Raw genomic sequence first — 22537 nt, forward strand, 5'->3', positions numbered from 1 at the left:
AGCAGAGGATACTTTGTTTTTCTTCTGGAATAGAAGATATTTACCCCTTTGCCTTCTTAGTTACACTGTTCCTGGCTCCCTAAGGAAGAAAAACAAGTGTTCAGTTTCTCAACACCTCCTCGAATTTCTTTTTTTATTTTTTTAAAGATTTTATTTATTTATTTGACAGAGAAAGCGAGAGAGGGAACACAAGCAGGGGGAGTGGGAGAGGGAGAAGCAGGCCCCCCACTGAGGAGGGAGCCCGATGTGGGACTCTATCCCAGGACCCCAGGACTATGACCTGAGCCAAAGGCAGACACTTAAAAACTGAGCCACCCAGGCGCCCCTTGAATTTCTCTTTTTGTACTGAGTTGAAGTCCTGCCCGAACCAGAGTTCCACGGTGGGAATGCAGCCTTCAAAGGTGCATTCCTTTCAACAAAGCAGATGTGAAATTGAGCTTTGCTGAAGGATTTAAAATGGCTGCTTTAGGAATTTACTGATAGTTCTTTCAAAGTGGCCCTACAACCACCACTCTGCTAGGAGTACTTTTTCCTTCCTGAAACTAGGGTTTAAGATTTCAATACTTTAAAATGAATGAATGAATGAATGAATGATAAAAGTTTATTGGCTGTCCTTGAAGCAGAAAGTAGACAAATAAATATGATTTGCTTTTGGATCGGTTACTTTCTTGAGTTATTAAATCTTTTCCCCTTCCAATATCATAGATCAAAAACTTTCTCCAAATGGAATCTGTCAAATACTCTTTCAGCAAGACTTTTTTATTTTTATTTATTTTTTTAAGTAAGCTCTACATCCAATGTGGGGCCTGAACTCACGACCCCAAGATCAAGAGTCTCCTGCTCTACTAAGCCAGCCAAGCAAATGAAAATACATTTCAGTGGAAATGCGGGGGTAAAGCCTGTTTTTTAAAACAAAATCAGGTTTCTGGGGCATGTGGGTGGCTCAGTCAGTTAAGCATCAGACTCTCGATTTCAGCTCAGGTCAGGATCTCAGGGTCAAGATTGAGCCCTGCCTCGAGCTTAAGGCGTGGAGCCTGCTTAAGATTCTTTCTCCCTCCCCACCTGCCCACCCCCTGCTCATGCATGCACACATGCGTGCACACACACTCTCTCTCTAAAAAAAAATAAAGAAAATCAGGTTTCTCTAATACAAAATGTCTTAGAGTCATTTATATGCTGATGTGTATTATAAATCTCTAAGGCAAGACTTTTAGAGATTCTGTGTTTCTAAGTGATTTGAGCATAGTTCCCTTTCTCATGAAACACCTGACAGGATTAGAGTTCAAAACACACTTTGGAAACTGCTAAAATAGGTATTCTAAGGTTGGCTACACCCTAATCATTAAGCCCCCAAATCCACAAGACCCATTTATTTGGCATCCTTGACTATAGTTCTTTCATGATAGAATACCTGTCTCGACGTGTTGGTTGGTATATACATTGCTCCTGTTCTGACTGTGACTGTGGACATATTTAAACCAGCCTAATATTTGCTCCCTTGTCTGCGACTTTTTTCCTGCTTCAATGCCTCAAGAATGCCTGTCTTCTTGAATTTCAATTATTCAATTGGGAATATGTTTGTAGTGTTGAGCATTCTGTTATTAATATTTCCCAGAACATGGTATACCATTTCAATCTATAGATATGATTACTCTTTGTCTCTAGTGAAGTTCCTTTGTATGATATTTGTGAATATGTTTCCTGTTTTGTGTATTGGATCCTCTTCTTCAGGGACATCAGTTTTACTGATGTCAAGTGCTTTGGAACTCAAATCTCTTATCTTCTAATTCTTTCACTCCCCTCGTGTCTATAAGCCTTTCTTCTAGCTCAATAATTTTATTTGCAGCCATGTTTATTTTGTTCCTTGCTATGTCACCTTATTTATTTGCTCTATAATATTGTTTTTGTTCTCAACTTCCTTAATTCTGAAACCTTCTTGTTGTTCTATCATCTCATCTTTGAGCTCATATTTTTCTGAGTTCATGTTCTCATTAACTTGATTCATAGTACAAAGCACTTCTGAGGAATTCTGTTTTGTTTTCTGGATTATGTTTTCTTTAAGAGTGGGGGTTTTATCATTCTTTCTCGCAGGCTATGTTCCTCTTTTAAGGGTTGATTGGTTTTGTTTGCTTTTATTTGGGAGTGTTGCCTTAGCATATTTGGATATTTGCCCCTGCCTCCCCCCACCCCATCTTGTTCATACCTGAATAGCTCTATCCAGATCTTTGTTCTGATCTGGGGTAGATGACTTCTCCTTGGCTCCATTCTCATGGACTCAAACTTGTTTTCCCCCTGAGCTATGGTTGAGTACATATACAAATACCGCCTATTTTACTGTAGATTGATGGAGGGGGTAAAGAAGGGAAGGGGAAAGCTCTGTGGAAGCTACGTGACATCTGTCTGATGTAGAACTCCTGGGCACTGCTCTCTCCTCTGGGATTTGTAGGTGTTAACCTCTCCTTCTAATCAGGGCTCATACCTACCATGAAAGGGGGCTTTTTGGCGGGGGTTCTAATCATTTAACCAATTTTTACTGAGTACCTATTCCCTGTTAGGTACTATTCTAATCAAGACACTGGAAATACAGCTGTGTGAATAAATGAGACAAAAAAAAAATACCCTTTCTCATGAGTTTATATTCATTGTGGTGTCTTTACTGGTACAATGTAGTATCAGAAAGAAGCAGCCCACTTCTGCCTAATAGCCATTCCAACCGCTCCTCAGTCAAAAGAGGGGAGAAAAATAAAGAGAGTCATTCACTTCAATTTGGTCTCGATTTGAGGGCAATAATGAAGTCTTAAGATTCATCAATTCAGCAGTAAAGCTTCAGAGGGCCAGGGAGGAAGTCAGGTTTAGGAGCTGCACTCTGTCACTCCAGAATCTTCTTTCCTTGGCCAGCATTTTGCATGTGTATGTGTACGTGCTCATGTTTTGTTTGAGTGTCCATAATATTAAGTTGCACTTCTTGCCTTATTTGGTGGCTGATTTCTTACTGGGGAGGAGGAAGCTAGTGTTTCTTGTTGTTGGCATTCACTTTTTTAGTTGTAACAGAGAAGAAGATTATATGAATCTGTTTTCACTCTATTGCCTTCAGCTAAAGGCCTCAACTAGTTCTTTTAACTCTAATTGAATGTCCTACCTATGGTCTGCAAATATAAGCTTGCCATGAATTGCTCCTTAGGAATTAATCAAATAGTTTAACATGCAAACAAAGAAGCATAAAGCTGAAGTGGTTTGCTTGGGTTGTGTGCCAGCTTCTCTTGGCTAAAAAACATTTCAAGGACGTAACTCCAGTCTACTTCTAAGAAGTCAGTTTGTCTTATCCCTGGACACTGAAAAACGGGTTCTCTCATATCTAGGAAAGAAATTCTTCTGAAGAGTTCCTCAATTTCATGATACGTTATGCTCAGGACTGTTTCTGCACAATCCCACAAGAATCCACTCTCTCTCAAATATGTCAAACACCTATTCAGGCAGTGGCAGGTGCAGACAAGATGTGAGAATCAATGCGGGTCCCCAGACTTCTTCCAAGATATGGGCTTCTGGGTCAGCATTAGAAATGCCACGCTCCTAGGTCTATCTAACTAAAGAGTAACCAAACACTTGTGTCTTTTCTTATGTACAATAAAAGACCAAGCATTACCTACAAATGCCTCCCAAATAGATGATACTTAATTTAGATTATGACAAGGATATTTGATAAATACTGTACTTATAAAGGAATTTTAATGGCACTAGATTGCATCTTCTTGTGTTACTACCATGCTTCTAATGTAATTTCCCCATCCAGAATTGTAATCCTTAGCCAGTTGCCTTGAAAGCTGGTTACCGTGGTGATGATTATCAGTATTATGATGACCTATTTAGAGGAATTTCTGCAGTGCCAGAAAACAAATAACCAGTGAGAAAGCCTGAGAAATGAATGATGCTCTTTCCCTGAAAGTACCTTTACAGACAATCGCCATAGACGCAGTGTGTGGACTTGTGTGTGCACGCATGCATGTGTATGTGCGTATGGTGTAGATTTGTTCATAAGTAGCATCTGCAAAGGTTTTTGTGAAAGGATGGTTGTCCTTAAGCACTCCAAGAGTAAAAATGGTAGTACGATTCTTCTTCCTACAATCTGAAATGCATGGCCATGGTTGTATTATTTTCTCAGCAGTGTTAACAGAGTTTCCATTTGCACAGTTTCTTTTTCTTGGTCAGCCTCTGTTTTTTTGAGGATTGTCTAGGGGTGCTGGAGTTTGGCTGACAGGCAGTTGGTGCAGATGGATTTTTACAAACCAACTGATTGGCCATTAATAGTTCCTAAATAAACTGCAACTATTTGATAGCTATTTTGATTTCCTCACATTTCCTTTATGCCACAAAGTCTACACTGTGACCTCTATTTGGTCTCCCATCTCCCATTTTCCTGTGAAACTTGTGTTTGTGATTGTACGCTGATCTGGGTTTTAAAGTGTTTAAGTTTAAACGTTTCTCATTAATCATTGTGCTGTCCATTGATGCTTCAGTGGTTGTCTTTTTTGGTTTTGTTTTTTAGAGAAATTTTTGGTACTACTTTACACCTGTAAAAATTCCAATGATAAATATTAAACTCTTATTATGATCAAAGAATCAGCAAAAAACAACAAAAGCCAAGCATTACCCAAAACAAGACAAACAGACCTAATTTCCTCCTTCTAACCCACCAAAATTGTCTTCTGTCATTTTCATGCTTGTCCTTAGGTTTTCAAGTGAACTCCTTTATCTACTCTCATCTCTTATTCATTGTAATTTCCTTCAAGGTAATAGCAAGGTGTCCATATTTTCTACCATGTTCTCATATCATTCAGCGAAGTGCTAGCATATAATGAAAATTCAACAAACTTGACTCTTCATGTAATTCACCCTCCAAAAACTTCCAAAACCTCTTCAGCCATGCTTTCCAACTCAGTGTTCATCTGTTCATGTTCACAATGGCCTTCTAGCAAAATTATGTCGGAATCTCTTTCTTTAAAACCATATACAGTGAGTCTGTTTTTCACACAGCATCTTGAGTCAAGGTCAGTTAACTCATTTGGGCTCTATTTTCAATTTCAGTACCACAGACCTCTCCTTATGCCTGAAATCACATTGCTCTGAACTGAGGGCAAATATCAAACTCATATGAGTTACCTCACTAAATTCTTTACACTGGTCTGACTGCCATATTGAAAATGCCATTGTAAGAAAATTTGCTTTCATTTGACTAAATATGTTATATTTATGCTGGATATGTATTTCTCTTTCAACATTTCTGAGAGGAAAACACACTGATCTTTTAATTAATTTCTAGCCCAATCTCAACTTCAAAGAATCTAGCACAACATATCCAAATTGATCTTGCAAAATGTTGACTTCTCTCCATCTAACAGAAGTGTGCAGAAAAGGCATTAATATTGCTTACTGGCATATGGCCTTGGACTCGTATATACCATTTCCTGAAAGAGGCACTGAAAACAGAGGGCTTTTTAACCCATTTAATTCAGAGCCCATAAATGGTAGCTTCTCTTAGAACATAACATCTGCCCTCTTATTCATTTATTCAAGAAGATATTTAACTGTCCCTTTAAAATGGCCTTCAGATTAAATCACAAGTTGTGAGTTGTTTGAAGTATATTCACATCTAGCACTGCTTGGTAAGAATTAACTCTCTTGAAACTAGACTGAGAATCTTAATCATTCAGAATATTTCCAACAAGATTCAAAGTCAGACCTCTGACTCTGTACAACAGTTCCACTAAATCAATTCACTCTGCATTTGTTGGATGGATTTTTCAAGGCAGATCATGAGCTTTCTTTAGAATATTCCTCTATGTCTAATCTTCACCCCTAGAGAAGACAGTGCTTAGAATTTAGTACTAGCAACCCTTCCCACCCTGAAGCTAAACTGGGAAGAATGAGAACAGAATGTTCTAACCTCATCCATACCACAGGCAGTTATTCAAGGAAAAAAACATATTTCACAGCCTTTTGCTAGATAAATTTGCTTTACAAATAGGGCACAATCTTCTGAAGACTGATGTGGAATAGCTTTTCTCCAAAAAGTTTCCATGGCTTTACTCCCTCTGCTCTAAGAAAACTCATGTCTTTAACTGCTAGCAATCCAATGCAAATCATTTTATTAATTAACTATAATTATTCCAGCTGGTAATTTTTGTCAAGGTCTATTCAGTCTAGAGCAGTACCTGGTAGAGTGTTTCTGATGAGAAACTCAGGGGAAAGGGTTTGGGGTAAATTAGCCGTTTTCACCGAGTCCCACTTACCATCCTTTTAGCGGACTATAGAGATCATTTTTGAGGATTATAAAAGGAGAAGCTGCTTTAAAGTGGAGAGTCAAAGTGTTTCCAGAAAAAGTGGTATTAGAGCTGAGCTTCATTAAAGAGGTGTGAAGTAAGGGCATGAAGAGGAAGAGGCCTTCCAGGCATGAAGCCGCAAAAGGGGAGAGCACACTGCATATCCAATGAGCTGAAATGGCAGGGTGGCTGGAGCAGAAGCAGCATGGGGGAGTATCCTGAGAGATGAAACTGGAGAGGTAGGTATGAAACACATCATTCAGGGTCTAGTACTCTAGTTAAGAAACAGAAACATTTAAATCACAGTATAATTACTGGATTAGAAACAATCTAAGGAGGGCGCCTGGGTGGCTCAGTTGGTTAAGCGATTGCCTTCAGCTCAGGTCATGATCCTGGAGTCCTGGGATCGAGTCCCGCATCGGGCTCCCCGCTCAGCGAGGAGCCTGCTTCTCCCTCTGACCCTCCCCCCTCTCATGTGCTCTCTGTCTCTCTCATTCTCTCTGTCTCAGATAAATAAATAAAATCTTTAAAAAAAAAAAAAAAGAAACAATCTAAGGAGTTATATCATGTTTTAATCATCCCTCCTTGAAAAATGTATATAGTCTAACACTGATAAAGTTTATGAATGTTGAATTAGGATGAATGTTCCAAGCCATAGGACTTCTATGACAACTAATATTAATTGTGTGATCATGAACCAATTAGACTCAGGTTCTTCAGCTGTAAAGTGGAGGTAATATGCCTACCTCTCAGGGTGACCATGAAGAATAAATGAGATAAACTAAAGACAGTAAACAGTACAGTGCCTGCTAAGAGCTATTTAAAAAATGGAAAGAATATGCAGTACAGAACAAACAAACAACAACAAAAAAACAGAAGCAGGATCATAAATACAGAGAACAAACTGATGGTTGCCAGAGCAGAGGGGGTTGGGGAATGGGTGAAATAGCTGAAGGGGATTAAGAGGTACAAGATTTGGGGCACCTGGCTGTCTCAGTTAGTGGAACATGTGACTCTTGATCTCAGGATCATGAGTTCAAGTCCGACATTGGGTATAGAGATTACTTAAAAAAAAAAAAGTACAAGCTTCCAGTTATAAAATAAGTCATAGGGATAAAAAGTATAGCACAGGGAATATAGTCAATAATATTGTAATAATGTTGTATGGTGACAAATGGTAACTACACTTACTGTGGTGAACATTACATAATATATAGAATTGTCAAATCTTTATACTGTACACCTGAAACTAATATAATATGTGTACCAACTATACTTCAATTTAAAAAAAGAATGTGCAGTGCAGCCCTGCGATGTGATAAGGGACCCTGCGCTAGAGCCCAGAGTTTAGAGGGCCCCACTCTGGTCCTCCCCTAGCTACACTTCCAAGGGATGAGGAGTCCACAAGAGCAACAGAACTTACTCATCTAGAGGCTGCACCTAACTCTCCATTCTAGACCAGGCTCTGAGTACCTGAGACCCAAAGTTCCCTGTCAAAATGACCCCAAGTTGATTCATGTAAGATTTTTTCCCCAAGTCTGAGCACCTGAAGGCTGGTCATACCCCATAGCTGAAGGGTGGTTAAGAAGCAGGTTTGGGGGACTGGTGGATAGAACTTGACCATATGGGCTGGGCATCCCCATATGCATATGTGAAATGCACATCAGAGCTGAAGAAGAGGGGGACGGGGGAGCCTGGGAACACAACTCTCCCACACTGCAGCTTCCAAGGCCGAACTCCCAAGGAGTCTGAGAGTTCTCAATTTAAAGCTGGGTTTCCTCGTCACTATGAATGTGTATCTGTTAAAATATGAGAATAGAAAACTCATATATATGTGCATATATAACTCTTAACAATTTAGACATACTGTATATGGACTTTCATTTGTAGTCTTAACCTGGGCACTGCAAAATGTGACAGGCAGGCCTAATCCTATAATTTATAATCATGCATATCACACAAAATTCCATTTCATTTAAACCATCTTAAAATGTATGCACTGCCTATTTATGAAAATAACATTAGGTTAACCATGAAATTCCATTATGCACAGAAAGACTGGAAAAGGCCCGAGGAAAAAACAAGTTCAAAGAAAGACAATCCATTTTTGGATTGTCCATCTCAGTGACCTCTTTCTCACTCTACATAAGCATTAACACTATGCAAATACCATTGTATTCACATTTTATGAAATTGCACATCTATATATGGAGGTGAAAGGATAACAAGGCATGGGAGCTGATGATTTTTTAGTATTAACAAAAGGTCAGTTCTCTCTTTGTGACATGTGTTTGGACTCCTTAACGGTATAGCCTTGAATTCAAACTAAGCATTTCCAACTGAGTGAAGGGTATTTGTCCTCTGTGAAGTCCTCTTACAGTCACTGCTGTGCAAATCATTTAGCAAGAAAACATGCACTGTCTTATGTTATCTTTCCTACCACAGATACGTGAGTTGGTTCAAACCTAACTCAGAAATGTCTGTCTTCTCTTCCCAACCCAACTGTATGCTCTTTAAAGAACAAACTGGCTTCTATAGTTTTCTGTATCCCCTCACTCTCTTCCCTGAGAATTGCTCAATAGATATGTATACTTTGCTGATTTATTCAGGCATTTAGCAAATATTTACTGGATCCCTATCATGTGTCGGGCTCTGTGTCAAGCATGGGGACAGGATGGAACAGGACGCTGGTTGGAAGATAAATACCTGGCACATAATAGGCCCTCTGTAAGTGAGTAACTGAATGAGTGAATGAATGAATGAATGACTGGATTCTGTACCCCAGAGCTAAGGAATAATACCAAGAAAAATGGAATAACCACTTAAGTTACCTTAGGCCAAAAGTCTTCAAGGTGGAAGGTGTCAGCCTACAGAGTATCTGTGATTCAAGAAAATGGAAAATTGGGAAAAACAAGACCAGCCCTCCTCTTTGTACATCTGGGCCATCTCTGTAGCAATGTGGTGTGGGCCTCTGAAATCCTGCAAAGACTTAAGCCATTTCACAGCAACCAAATCTTCTATGTAGAGAATTTGGCCGACTCTAACACCCCAACTCTCACTCTTCCCAGATTTAGGGAGGAAGTATTTTAGGTGATGTCAATGTCAAAGACATCGGTGTACACAACAACATTATTGTGAGTTTTTACTGAGACTTGGAATACTGATATGTGGTGACTGACTTTAATCACAAATTTGCTTCATAAAAAGCAGTAAAATCACCACAGAATTATATTACTTCATGTCATTTTCCTACACGCAGTGTAATATTGAAGTCATAGCTTATTTTTATTCTCTTTACAATATTGTAAGAAAACCAGATTACCAAGGTAGAAGTGGATCTCTCCTGCAAAGCTCCTTATCTTCTTGACGTGCAGAGCACCAGCTGATCTCAAACAGTGTCACAGCTTTATGAAAGAGATCCATATTTGGCCATCAACAAACCAAAATGAAATCTCGCTCTTGAAGGATAAGCAAAATCAACATTCAAATAAAGAAATTTAGTAACAAGCCAACTGGGGTGCTCAGTTTTTTTTTTTTTGAAAGGACATGCATTATTCATACTATAAAATCTCAAACCAAAGGTGGGAAGTATGAGTTACCAACAATATTATGATTCTTAAAATCATTATCTCTTTTTCTAAAGGGAAAATGAAAGCTGCTTCATTAGTCCTCTCTAGGGCCACAGGCTCAACAATTTCACTTAAACACAGGAAGGAGGAGAGCAAGAGGAAAGAAACCCTCCTCTGAAAATATTAATGTATTTTCTTTTTCAAGCAGAGAAAGAAGCACTGAGACATTTCCAGCTAAGATGCTTAGGGGCCATTCCCTCACTCCCTAGGAAAGACACCCAGACACTTGACAAGTTCTAGAAACAGTCAAAATGAAGACTGGGAGAGAGATTCCTTCACTCCATCTGGAAACATTTCCAAATTACTCCCTCAATTATTGTAAGGCAGTCTCAGTCCATAAACTTTCTAATGCTTAGACAGCATAATGTTTAGAAGACACACAGACATTTTAAAGCAAGTATGTGCAAGAGATAGGGAGTTAATGAGAGTAAAATTGATTCTGGCCAAACCAACCTGAGAGCTAAGTGAGCCTGAGGTCACCCCACTGCAGAGCACTAACTCTATTTAGTCATATTATGTGTAAGAGCACCCCTATTCTCACATTGTTTGCATTTTCACCACATGTTGAATTGCCGGGAAACCACCTCTCTGTGGAGAAGGAGTAGCATCCATTTGTCATATTCCATGTGCTTAAAAGTCCTCACACTGTTACCTCACAATGGCACCAATGCTGTCTCATCGAGTACAAATGTCTAATACTACTGTAAAAAAAAAAAGACGACAAAGAGGAAGAAATATCTCACTAGTGACCTTTCATCTGGCATAAATAAGAGGCTAAGCCCAAATCTCCAGAAAAGACAAAAAAGTCAAGTCAAATTTACCGTTTGCAATTTTGTTTGCTTTACTGAATCCTTTGACTGTTTTTGTTATTCAGTTCATACAAACAGTTTATACTTGGTCATTCCACCAAACTCTTTGTAGTCATCCAGAAAAAATCAACCATAATTACTACCGCTCCTGCTCTCATATGTTTGCCCTTCCTGAAAGATTTTCCAAAGTACAGGGAAAAGAAGGGTGAATTATAGATGAAGAATTTCACCTTAAAAACCAAAGAAAAAGACGAGTTTTGCAAGATGACCGGCTCCTTCTTCTACCAAGTGCGGCGCTCAGACCGTCACTCTGCTCTTGCACGTGCCCGGAAACACACCGCCTCAGTGAGAGTATTCCTTGATGTGTCCTCATTCCCCAGTTCTGGGACATACATGCCTACGTTTTTAATCAAGAGGCTGGCAGTCATATACGATCCATTTGGCAATGTTAGAAATGATTGTTGGAATTCAGTGGCTTCCTCCACCACGACCAAAAATGTTTTCCATTTAATTCACAATAATAGCATTTTGCATTTATGTTTTTGTCTCCTCAAAGCACTCTGCCACCATTAATGAACTAAATCAGCCCTTGCTATTTTATGGTCTGTCTCATTAAAATGAAGTTGATTTGCTCTGTGGCAGTCACTTATCTAATGTTGTTTTCTTATAGCAAACCCTGCAGTTAACGAATGTAAATTCATTTTTAAATTGTGTGCTCATATAGAAAATTTTCCCAGAATATATTTTTAATGCTACATCCTTATATAACATTACAGGGAGCCTTTTAAACTCTAAGACACATAAGCTTCTCAGTGTAGTCTTCTCTAAGGACTGGCAAATTATTTATGAAAACCCCCTCAAGTAACTGCCACTGATGGAAATTGCTCTGTGGGCCCTATTACTATTTAATTATTTGTATACTATTAAATGATTGGCTTACTGATAAAATAGGCTTACTCAATAAGCACACAAGAAAAAGCTGCAGTTGGCAAAGAAACTCTGATTCCTAATTCTGTATGGTTTAACTTTGCTGTCTCTGCCATTGCTGGATCATGTGTGTAAGGGCCTGATGGCTCATTCCTAGGAATTTGATCTCAAGTGGGAAGGAAGTGTCTTTCTGCAAAGAAGTGCATGCACACTTCCAAGTTTAGACAGAGATGGGATCCTAGAGAAGAGACAGTAGGTTGAAAATTCTACAAACATTGGTTGGTTGCCTCCCAACTTCTACTTCCCACTCTTTTGGTAAGAGCCTTCAAATTCCTGTTTGAGGAACCACCAAATTCTTCTATTCTTCGCATTGTGCTTAGAATAGAGTTGAGCCTACCCCCAACTCCCACGATAGGACTCCTGGCCCTCCTGATTGGTTTAGGGATGTATACATGACCCAGGACTAAGCCAACATAGCCCATCACACTCTCTTCACCACAAGGATTAACAGAGTAAACATTTCACCACTGTTAGTCGAGTAAGAGTGAGGTGGGACTTTTCCTGAGAATTCTGATGTAGACTCTCTTTTCCCTTGGCGGGTAGAGTGTGATGATATGAGACTTGTAGCTAGTAGAGTCATTTACATCCTTACAAAAAGAGTCCAGGATGTCTTGGGGAGCCCACCATGTGGAATCTGAGGATAAAACTCCACAGAAAACAGAGTAGTGATACAGACAAACCTGGGACCTAGCTGGTATTGATGAATCTGTGCTACACAGGGAACAGGCTGAAGTGCTGTAACAAAAAGACTCCAAAAATACAGTGGCTCAAAAAGACAGAATTTTTGTTTGAAATTCTTTATCTCCCACATGGGCACATGTGGGTTAGTGGACAACATTGGTAGGTGGTTTGGCACGGTGGTTCATTTAGGAACCCAGGATCCTCCTATCTTGTGCTGGTCCCCTAGAGGATTGTTTTCACATTACAAGGTAAAAGCTGATTCACTGCCCTCCTCTCATATCTATGTCTCAATTGCAAGAAAAAGAAAGAATGGAGGGCATGAAGTGTATATTAAGGCACTGTTTATCAGTTTTAGCTCTGCTGATATTTTGGGCCTGATAATTCTTTACTGGTGAGGGCTGTCCTATGCACTGTAAGATGTTTAACAAAACCCCGGGCCTCTGCCCACTCAATGCCCATTATCACCTCCCCTCCAAATTATGACAATCAAAAATGTCTCCAGACATTGCCAGATGTCTGAGAGATAAAACAGGCCCCAATTGAGGACCACTGTTTCAGGTTATGGTGGGGAGTTCCCACTCCCCACTTCCATTCACTTCCAATGGCCAGAGGTTAGTCATCTGGCCATACTAAGTTGCAAGACAGACTGGGAGAAATATTTCCAGCTGGGCGAACTGGCGCCCAGGTAAAACTTCAGGAGTTCTATTGCTAAAAAGTAGGGGGAAATGGATTTCAGAGGACAATTAACAATCATTGCCACCCAGCCCTACTTCTGGACTTTCCCATCACATAAGTCAGTAAGTTACCTTTACAATCTACACCGTTTTGAAATGGGTCTTAAGTCACTTGAAATTCAGAACCCTAACTGATACAAGTATTACTTTCCTCGTCCAACACTAGAAGTTGAAATTTGGTGAGCATTATCCAAAGAAAAAAGGATAAAAGGAACAAAGCCCGTAGTTACTCAGAAGCTGGGTACTGGCTCAGAGGGACTGAACAAAACAGCTGAAATGAGGCTATTTCTTATCAAGAGAAGTCTCTAGCGGAAATGGAAAGGCCATGGTCACAAGGGCCCACGGCCACTGTGGTAGTTAGGGAAGAAGACAGTATAATTACACCAAATTGTCCAAAATGAAAACTGCAGGCATGTTGCATTATCCGGCTTTGAACTGCTGCTCTCTTGTTCTCATTGTAAATACAAAAAGCCTTCAGTGGCTCTTTGATATCTCACACAAAAGGATCATTGCTCACAGCCCAGCTGTTTTGCAATTATATTTCCATGAAGTTGGCATAATTTGACATTAGGAGTGCCTAAGGGAAGCAGGGGGTGAAAATGTGCCAGGGTGTTAAACTGGAGTATGGAATAGTAATGGAAGAAGCTCCCGTGTCACAAGTCTCCCCAAAGTTCATCTTGAAGCCAACAGCTCTGAATTCAAGACACATTTTCCCATAGGAATATGGTTTTTATGTCATTCGCTTACCACAAAAGTTCTCCAGTACCAGAAAAGAAAGAGATATGTACTTTGCAAAACTACAAAAGAAAATGCTGCAGGGCAGAGAAAGGTCTGTCTGAAGGTTCTGACTGAGAAAATCATCAGTAAAATCTTCAGGGAAGAGGTGACTTTTAAACCAAACTTAAGATGGGAAAAGAAAGAAAGGGCATTTCAGGCTAAAGGACAGTCAGTCCAAAGACATGGTATTTTAAATTCTCTGTGAGGAATAGCGAGTATTGACCATGAGTAGAGCACAGAGTTGTGGAAAATGCTAAGTTAGGATGGGACTGTGAAAGTCATGATAGAGTTTGGATTTTTTTAGTTGGCAAGCCACTAAAGACTTTTAACATGGGAATGGTGTGTTCAAATATAGTTTTAACAATTATAGGAATAGTGTGGAATTGAGGGCGAGATCACAAGAGAGATTGGACTTCTGATCTTGAGATGTGACAACAAGTTAGAAAGAGGGAAACAGCCAGAGAGACAATGTGAGGGTAAATTGGCAGGATATGGTGGTTAACTATTCATAGGGAGTAGAGAAGAAGGAATCAGAGACAGCCCCAAATTTTCTAACTTTTTCGTCCAGGAGGCTGGAATCCCAGCATAAGAACAGGCTTAAAGAGGAGGTAATGAGCTTAGTAGGTATCTATCTGCAGGATAAGAGAAGCTCTAGATGGTTATGACCTTATAGTACAGCATATAGGCAGCACTTATAAAATTTTCTCATGGTAGAAAGGAGTTGAACAGAAAAATGAAGGCAGGAGGTATAGCTTTCACCTCTCTCTAACAGCCTATAGGTATTACCCCATCCCCAACGACAGCAACAAATCTCAAGGCTGAGGGCTTCCTTTTGCCTATTTCCTCATTTTAAGCAGCATATGGAAAGTAGATGCCCAAGTGTATCAACATTAGCTGGTCTCAGTATCTGGAAAGAAAGCTCAATAAATCATAGTTTTGACTCACGCTATCCTAGTAAAAAGTTTCCACTTAGAGCTCTCGAGTTTAACTTTTCAGCTCTGTGTAATTTCATCTACTGACTTCAGGAGTAGGGGTAAACTGTACGGGATGCTGAAATTAGTTTCCATTAGTTTCCCATCTCACACCTTAAGACTACCTCATATGGTGGTAATGAAAGAAACTCCCCCTGTCTCTTTCATCTCATACATGATTAAATTCTTCATGAATGAACCAGTTGCTTAGAGTAAATATGCTTCTTTCCAGAAATAAATCTGGCACTCAGGGTAGCCCGGCTTCCTTCTGCAGCAAGTAGTGCAATGGTGGGCACCAAGTAAGCAAAACTGGGCAAGAGTCTGATACCTAGATGCTGACTTAGATGTCAGCCCTTTCACAAAACTATAATAATAATTAAGAATTAATAATAATAGGTGCTGGGCACATATTTGAAGCATTTTCCACATAGTAACTCAATTTAATCTTCAGAACTCTACGAACTAGGTATCATCATTCTCACCACTTCATGTGGAAGGAAGTAGGACACAAAGAGGTTCAATAACTTGTCCAAGACCACACAGCTAGTAGCAGAGCCAAGATTCCAGTTTGTCTGGCTTCAGAGGTTGTACCTGTAACACTACCCTAAATTGTTTCTCTAACTCATCACAAAGAGCAACAGGTTCTGAGTTGGAAGACCCTGGTTTGAGTTCTTGGGGGAAAAAAAAACAGCCTTTGGGAGCCCTAGTCTCTTCATTGGGTTGGTTGTAAGAGGTAAAGAAGATGATATGATTTCAAATATATATATAATCTTAAAGTGCTTTAAAAATATGAGGGAACATTATTATATTAAACTTTGCAATGGATCTTACTTTAAAAAATAATTCAAAGCTAACATTTCATTCATTTTCACTAATTTTATCACTGATCCTAAAACATCTGTACCTAACTATTATCTTCTGATTATATGCTCTAAGTTAATCTTTTTTTAATTAAAAAGACTTAAACTTTTTGAAGGTTTTTGCTTTGAAGAACAAAGTAATCACTTTTAGAAGTTTGAAAAAAAACATGAATTTTTCCCAAAAGATCACTTCCCAGACCTATTTAAATTTGAGTCTCATCCTCAAACCTTCCTAGATAAACAACAGAATCCTCTCTTCAACTTGTTATATTAGTTTTCTATCGCTGCCATAATAAACTACAACAAACTTCATTTAAAAAAACAACATATGGTTATTATTTTATAATTCTGTAAATTATAGGTCTGCCACAGGTCTCACTGGGCTAACAGCAAGGTGTCAGTAGGGTTGCATTCCTTTTTGGAGGCTCCAGGTAAGAACCCATTCCTTGCCTTTTCCATCTTCTAGAGGCCACCTGCATCCCATGCCTTGTGTCCCCCTCCTCTATCTGCAAAGCCAGCAATGTAGTGCACCTCTGACCCTTCTTCTATTGTCTCTTTTTGACCACAGCCAGGAAAGGTTCTCTGTTTCTAAGGACTCATGTGATTAGATTGGGCCCTCTTGGATAATGTTCTCATCTCAAGATCCTTAACCTTAATCACATTTGTAAAGTCTGTTATGCCATATAAGGTAAATGTTCCCTGGTTCTAAGGATCGGGATGTGGGCATCTTTTGAAGGAACTATTATTCAGCCTATCATAATGGTGAACTTTAGGAATAAAAAAGCCCCCAGTTTTGTATATTAAAAAGGCTTGTCAACATATAAAAGTTTGAAAGTGATTTCATTACAGTGTCCTGCAAAACCTCTAAGTCATAACAGCTAACATGATAGAAAAGAGATAAAGTTCAGTTAAGCTGATTTCAGATGAAAAGAAAACCTGACAAGCAGTGAATGAAGGGTAGCAATGCCACATGGATAACAAAACCAAATGAAGAGACCTCAAAATCATCCAAAACGAGGTGATAAATTGCACTCATTGTACCTGCAGTTTATTATTGGGAATGAAGAACCTTCCTTCTGATCCCACTCCATCCTCTTCTAGAACTGCAAGCTTACAGTCACATACTATTAGAGACTAAACAGACATCAGAAAAGAGACTTTCCTTTCTACCAAAGTTAGAAAAGAAAAAAGGCCCTACTCTTTTTTGAAGATAAATTAAAGAAGCAAAGTGTCCCAAGTCCTGCCCACGTTTCAATGGCAACAGGGATGATCTAAATGGTGTTGAAAGAAGGTTTTCAGTATTTAGATGATGAGCAGTTCCATGAGTGCTTGTTTTGGGGGACAGAATGAAGTGATGCAGCCATAGAGATATGAAGTCCCTGAGGACAGCAGCCAGTTTTGTAGCTGGCATATGTTTCCATGCCATTTACATGTTGACAAAAACCTAATGGATATTTGGATGCCACACGTGATGTCCAGCAGTTGTACTCAGGAAAAGCAATAGCAGTATTAGTGAATCTCATTACAGCCTATTTTATCATTTCCATAAAATTATGTCCTATTGTGTAATGACCAGAACTTCTAAGCCACTAAGAAACTCTGAAAAGACAAGGATTTTCTTTGTGGAACAGCCCCTAAAACAGAACAAATTTAATTATAAAGAGTCCTACATTGCAGGAGAGGTGATCCTTATTGTAAAAATTATGTGCATCCTTAAAGCATGGGTGTGACTCATAGTTAGGTGACTCATAGTCTTCCATTTAAAAGACTGACTCAGCCATAGTTAGAGAGAGAGGAGCAAGGTCTGGATTCCAGAAGAAGTTACTAATGAGCTAATCAAGAGATTAGGGCCATCTCCAGAGGGACCAGAATTCAGGAAAAGACTTTGCACAGTGAAAGAACCAGAGGACACAGTTAAGCCAATCAAGGTTGAGTGACAATGGAGAAGATGGAGAGCAATCCAAGACTTCAGATGGCTGAGCCAAGAAGACCCTCAAATGTGTCTACCTTGAATACATAACCTATCAGGCTTAGACAGTCAAAACTTATCCAGGCACAAAAGGTGATAAAGAATAAGATCTCTAACAACCTATGGAATGTGAGAAAATATTTGCAAACTATATTAGATAAGGGCTAATATCCAAAATATTTAAGGAACTCATACATCTTAATAGCAAAATAATTATCTGATTAAAAATGGACAGAGGATCTAAATAAACATTTTTCAAGAGAAGACATACAAAAAGCCAACAGGTACCTGAAAAGATGCTCAACTTTACTAATCATCAGGGAGATGCAAGTCAAAGCCATAATGAGATATCACCTCACACCTCTTAGAATGGCTATTATCAAAAAGACAAATGATAACAAGCGCTTGCTAGGATGTGGAGAAAAGAGAACCCTCATGCACCACTGGTGGGAATGCAAACTGGTGCAGCCACTATGGAAAACAGCATGGAGGTTCCTTAAAAAATCAAAAGTAGAACTACCCTATGATCCAGCAATCCCATTTCTGGGCATACACCTAAGGGAAACGAAATCACTATCTCAAAGAGAGATCTGCATCCCTATATTCATTGCAACATTATTCACAATAGCCAAGATGTGGACACAACCTAGGTGTCTACTGATGGATGAATGGATAAAGAAGATGTGATATGAATATATATAATATATACAATAAATTTATATAGAAATAAAATAATCTAAATATTATTATTATTCATAGTATTCTAAAACAAAAATGTAATATATATAAATTTAAAATATTATTCAGCCATAAAAAAAGAAGGAAATCCTGCCACTTGCACCAACATGGATGGAGCTTAAGGGCATTATGCTAAATGAAGTAAGTCAGACAGAGACAGACAAATTCTGCATTACCTCACTTATATGTGGACTCTATTTTTTTTTTTTATTCCAAACTCATAGGGGCGCCACCTAGGTTGCTCAGTTGGTTAAGCATCTGCCTTTGGTTGAGGTCATGATCCAGGGGTCCTGGGATGGACCCCGCATCGGGCTCTCTGCTCAGAAGGGAGTCTGCCTCTCCCTCTCCCTCTGTGCTCTCTCTCATTCTCTCTCAAGTAAATAAAATAAATATTTAAAAAATAAAAATAAAAAATAAATTCCAAACTCATAGAAAACAGAGAATAGGATGGTGGCCAAGCTAGGGGGTGAGGGAAAAGAGGACATGTTGATCAAAGGATACAAACTTATAAGATGAGTAAGTTCTAGAGATCTAGTACATAGTATGGTAACTACAATTGGCAATGCTGTATTGTTTAACTGAAAGTTGCTAAAGAGTAGAGCATAAATGATCTCAACACACACACAAAAATACTGTAATAATGTGAGATGACAGATGTGTTAACTAAACTTCTTGTGATCACTACACAATCCGTATGTATATGAAATCATCACACTGCACACCTAAACTTAAACAGCGTTATGTGTCAATTGTATCTCAGTAAAGTTGAGACATTATAGAATATCTCGGAATCACTGTCAGAATTGGCAGATTCTGCTTACGAAAGTGACAGGTCAGCAGTGACCTCTCTGACTTCACCAGCTACCTCTCTCCCCCTTGCTTTCTTCTTGTTCCACAAACATGCCAAAGGATGTGCACCTTAGGGCCTTTGTGTGTCCTGTTCCTTCTGGTTGATATAAGCTTCCACATCTTCAAATGACTGGCTCCTTCCTGTCATTTGGTTCTTAGCTCAAACCTGGCCTCCTCAATGAGGACTTTGCGGAGCTCCCTTTCTAAATTACCCTGTTCTCCCCAAGGCATTAATCACATCACATCAGAACTTATATCTGAATCTGAAATTATCTTGTTGGGTTTTTAATTTGCTTACTCAAATGGCAGGTGCACAGGAATTTTCTTGTCATTTACTGTGTTAAATGAATAAACATGTAGTCATCGTGCATCTCTTGAGAAAAGCTATACCTTAGTTAGGCTGATAAAGTTTCACCACATGAGCATAGGAGGCATAAACATTGGTTTATGGGTATTTAGTATTTGGGTATTCAGTCAGTGCCAAAAAGCAACTGGAAACTTGCCCATCTTTGTAAAGATACAAGGGGTTTGGACAGAGGAGCCAGGGAACTTCTTAAGCAAACAAGATCTCTGACCCAAAAATCAGTATTAGTTGTGAAGAGAAAGATGGTTTATGGGTGAAAAAAGCCATTTTCCCCCTTCATTTGCAATTATTTACAGTGATTTAATTGACCAACTATTTGGTTAAGGGAGCTGGTTCCTCATCTCTAGGTCTGGTTGAAAATCTTATGTTGAAAATCTTCATTACAAACCCCTTGAGCGGATGGAGCATTAAAAACAAAAACGAAAACCCCAAGCTACACATATCCAAGTAACGTGGGCTTTGGGACAATGGAAGACGACTGCACTAAGAGTAAGGAGATCCACATTACGAGACCCTAAGTAAATTCCACTTACTCAACAAAAATTGAATAGCGCCGGGCACCTGGGTGGCTCAGTTGGTTAAGCGACTGCCTTCGGCTCAGGTCATGATCCTGGAGTCCCGGGATCGAGTCCCGCATCGGGTTCCCTGCTCGGCGGGGAGTCTGCTTCTCCCTCTGGCCCTCCCCCCTCTCATGCTCTGTCTCTCTCATTCTCTCTCAAATAAATAAATAAAATCTTAAAAAAAAAAAAAATTGAATAGCGCCAGGCATTGTTTAGTAAATTCAATTAGCGAACACTGCAGGCGAAGTTTCTGTCCTACAGGAGTTATGCTCTACTGGCGGATAGGAAGAGGAAGATACAAACAACCTGTTCCGGCCCCACTGACTGCTCTAGAAAAGGCATCTTCGCGTTGTTCCCGCGTCTGGCTGCTGCCTCGCGCGGCCACCGCGGCAGCCACGGGCTCCGGCAGCTTGCTCACCAGCGCGTCCAACTCTCGCGTTGTTTGTAAGGCGCTGCGCGGGATCGCCCGCCGCTCAGTGCCGGACACCTGCTGCGGGATCACCACCTCTACGGAAAGGAGGCGGGGAATGAAAGAGACGCCGCTGTTCATGGGAAAGCTGAGGAGGGAAATGGGGGCCAGCAATGAGGTACATGGGGAAGGGGAAGAGGAAGAGGAAGACGATGGTGAAGAAGAGAGTAGAGATAGGAGGATGAGGCTGAGGCGGCTGCAGGCAAACAGGCAGCTGAAGATGAGGAGAGGGTGATGGTGACGCCAGGAAGCAGAAGACCAGTGAGGATGACTAGACAACAAAAAAGGAAAAGCTAAACTTAAAAAAAAAAAGGCGGCCATGACCAGTTTACCCTCTACGTCCAGTCTCCGAATCTACACGGGGTCACCAAGGAGAGAGGCCCACCCGCTGGCAGCGCCCCCACAGTGACACGTTCTCCCTCCCACACAACCCAAACCACAAGGTGGATTTGCAGCAGGGAGGGAAAAGAGAACCAACATATCCAAGGCCCTGCTTTTCTCCTAAAAATACTTAGAACGGAAAATGTGTGTGTAATCTTTATTTACACTGTATGTTCTGTACATATTGTTGGGGTCAGCCATTTTTAATTTTGGATAAACAAGCCAGCCTTCGGGGCATTCTCTGTCCTACTTCTGACTCCACTTGTAGTGTGACCACGTTCATTACAATCTCAAAGGAGAAAAAATTGTAAAAAACAAAACAAAACACACAAACAAAACAATCTTACTCCGAGAATTCCAGTAACATTTTTTGTGTACGTACTTAGCTGTACTATAAACAGCTGGTCTGTATGAGATGGTTAAAGAGGCCAAAGATAAAAGGTTTCCTCTTTTCTTCCTTTCATTTTTTGTTTGTTTGTTTGTCTATGAAGTTGCTGCCAGTTTTGGCATGTTTGATGTATGTGTAAACAATGATGTCCAATAATAAACCGGAATTTTATTGTGCTGAAAAAACTACAGACCAGAAAAGGTTGTTATCTAAAAATACGTGGGTTTTAAACTAGATTATCTGTAAAGTTTCTCCAAGCTTTACACATACTAAAAGGGAGGAAAGAAATTTTAGAAGGCTTAGCACTGATTATTTTAGGGGAGTAAAATCATGGATGATTTTTAATTTTTTTCTTTATGTTTATCATTGTTTTCTGACCTTTTTCTATAAAGAATATGCATTACATGTAAACTGGACAAATATTTAAGAAAACAGTAGAGAGATACTATTGTCAAACCTGGGTGTTGGTTCTTAGTAACCTGAAGGTATGTCATTCATCCATTAGTAGTGAGAACTGTAAATGGGAATTGTCTTACCCCTCCATTGATTTGCTTATCACTTTACCTTTACTTAATGAGGCTTTGGGGAAACTGCTAAGGGAATCCTGCTCCTTTTCTCATTACCTCTATGTGTACTGACTTACTCTCTACCTAGGGATGATCAGGCACGTCCTGCAGAGCTCCCTTTCTAAATCTGCCTCTCTCGATCTCTCTCTCTCTCTCTCTCGCCCTCTCCAACCACAACCCACCCCATCATTGCATGCGCAACACACACACATACACACACACACATGCGCGCACATGGCCTCTTCTCTCCCTTTAACCTTCAAATCTCAGTTTAAATATTACCTCCACAGAGAGGCCTTACCGAGCAATCTAAGTATAAGAATTCCATTGCTACCTTAGGCTCACCATACCATCCCTGCTATTCTCAATCCTATCTCTATTCTTGCTCTGTTCTTCTAGAGCACTCTTGTCAACTTGTAATTTCATATGTATTTCATTTCTTTACAAGCCTACTGTCTCCTCCCTGCAACAAGTCTGAAGTTCCCTCA

The 22537-nt window shown here is 39.8% G+C and overlaps 1 protein-coding gene across 3 annotated transcripts in view; it reads left to right on the plus strand.

Moving 5' to 3' along the window:
• SYT1 (synaptotagmin 1) overlaps nucleotides 1-22537 on the plus strand; it is a 479618-nt gene that overhangs the window by 450942 nt on the left and 6139 nt on the right. The window lies entirely within an intron of this gene.

This window comes from Leptonychotes weddellii, chromosome 5, assembly GCF_054177405.1.
Source record: "Leptonychotes weddellii isolate Sample4059 chromosome 5, ASM5417740v2, whole genome shotgun sequence".
NCBI lineage: Eukaryota > Metazoa > Chordata > Mammalia > Carnivora > Phocidae > Leptonychotes > Leptonychotes weddellii.